We start from the raw sequence: 2,190 nt of genomic DNA on the forward strand, positions 1-2,190 counted from the left end.
CAATGTTCACGCGTGTCTACATAAAACCATACTGTAGCCAGTTTGCTACATGAACCAATGACAAGCGAGCCTCCACAAAAGGCGGGTTGCGATTGGCCCGCGTCCGACCGGCCGTGTGTTGGGAAACGCACAGGCATCGTCGTACTACGGAGAAACTGCGAGCAAACATACAAAACACCCTGAAGTTATTGTAGAATTTCGCAGAAGCATTACCGAGAGTTGAAATGGTCTTTGCAATCGGAATCCCCTTTTGAACCCAGAGGGATGCATGGCATAGCAAAGAACAAACGGGCGTGGGAGGAACGAGAAGTTTGCGGATGTGGCTCGTTTTGGACGCCCTGCTGATCACCTGACGGAGGCGTGACTGCCGTGCCCAGAAAAGCTGTTGCCCCCAGTGATCCGTCGCCAGTTAGCCTGCAGTGGATTCTGGTGAGTTCAGACACTCACGTCGGGGTGCGGGAGAAGGTGTTGGGTTGCTGAGGAAGGGTCACAGCCAGCCATGTGGTAGGTGGAACGTAATGAAACCTTCTCTTTCAGGCTCGGTTGCAAGGCACAGTTGCTAGGTTTTGCCTTGCATTTTAATAATTGTTTGTTAAAGCTGGATTTAATGTCAGAAACATAATTGTAATTACAATCAGAGCGAAGTTAAAGCTTCCATGGAGACTGAAATTTGTGCAATGTTTTGAAACTGGGTAATCAGAACGTGTAAATGAGGAAATGTAGGGAAACTTGCAGTTATTTTCGTATAAGATATTTATTGCCAAGATCTTAGGGAAAGATTGTGACATACACTATTGTGGTTGCATCAGCTACCACTGGGGTAGCATCAGTTAAATACTACTGTGGGGATTGCTTAACCGTAGATGAAAATTTTGGTATGTTTACTAGCCTTCTTTCCTAGTAGTTAGGAAATAGTTTTGTGGAAAACTAATTTTGTTAAAAAAATAAGGCTATGACATAATACAGAACAGGGTATCATAGTAGACCACTTATTTAAGTTTTCATTATTAGTAATGATAATTAGTAAAATTTAGTGTACATCTTGTCTTAAAAAAAAAAATCAATTATCAGATAATCTCCAACATTTACTTAACTTTGAGTGACATTTCATTTATCATAAGAATTGCACTGGTGGGGAGAATTTTGGAAATAAGAAAAATCTAATTGTTATTAGCTAGTTCTTTTATAATTTTCATTTCGAAATTGGCCCCTAATGCTCATGAAGGTCATGATCCTCTTGAAGGTTTGACCCATTGGCATTGGGTACATGCATTGTCTACTTTAGCTTTGCTTTATAAGATTGTTATATAACTTCCTATAGGCAATGCGGTTTCATCATAGTCTCTTTCTCCAACATATGCTTAGGACTTACCCCCACTTGGGCCAGTTAATGAAAGAAAATTTATTACCATTAAACCAGGGGCGTTAAGGCTTACCCCTGTATGTAAATAGGGCCCCACTGGAATTTTCAATTTCAATTTTTTCCATGATCCCAGGACCTCCTTCCTGTTTGACCCCCCACCAATTCTGAATTTGCGCTTACTATTACCACCTCAAATTATCGTACAAGTCACAAATTTCAAAGGCCCAGGTATAAAATCCTGGCATTCCCCCCAAACCCTTTCAATAACTCAGTCTTTAGGAAAAACCATTTCCCTCCCTATTTTGGCCATAAAACATATGACTACCCTTTATTACTTGGCCAACCCCACCCACAACTTTCTTTCATTCCAAACTTAACAAACCGGCATTTCACCACTTGTCCCCAAATTCCTTTTATACTACCCCCTGCCTTTGACCAAATAATCTTGAATTACTCTGTTTTATTTCCAGGCCAAATGGTATTGATTTTTTGTCTTTATCCCCCCCCACCCACACCAAGCTGCCTTACTTTGACAACACACTCTCTTCCCTTCTTCCAGCAAATTGCAAAGCCAAAAAAAAACAAAAAGTAGACCAAAAAATTTTCCCTTATCCAACCCCACCCTTGGGACCCGGTTCCAGGCCTTTTTGCCAACCCAGTTTCCCATCTTTGGCAATCCCCAACAAAAGCCTCTTAGTATTAAAAACAAACCTGAAAACTGGAACTTCACAACTAGGCAATTCCATTCCCTTTACTTTCAAGCCTCACTTCCCTCAACTCAAAATTACTTTTGCACTGGAAAAAACCTGTCTTCCATTTTTTGTTTG

At 41.1% G+C, this 2,190-nt stretch overlaps 1 protein-coding gene across 1 annotated transcript in view; it reads left to right on the forward strand.

The window, feature by feature from the left end:
* The first annotated feature begins 75 nt into the window (after positions 1-75).
* Positions 76-2,190, forward strand: part of LOC119586308 — a 70,882-nt gene continuing 68,767 nt past the window's right edge. The window contains exon 1 of the mRNA XM_037935022.1: positions 76-429. The gene's annotated coding sequence lies outside the window, so the exon portion shown is untranslated. The remainder of the gene's footprint in view (positions 430-2,190) is intronic.

Source organism: Penaeus monodon, chromosome 21, assembly GCF_015228065.2.
Source record: "Penaeus monodon isolate SGIC_2016 chromosome 21, NSTDA_Pmon_1, whole genome shotgun sequence".
In the NCBI taxonomy this organism is placed as follows: Eukaryota; Metazoa; Arthropoda; class Malacostraca; order Decapoda; family Penaeidae; genus Penaeus; species Penaeus monodon.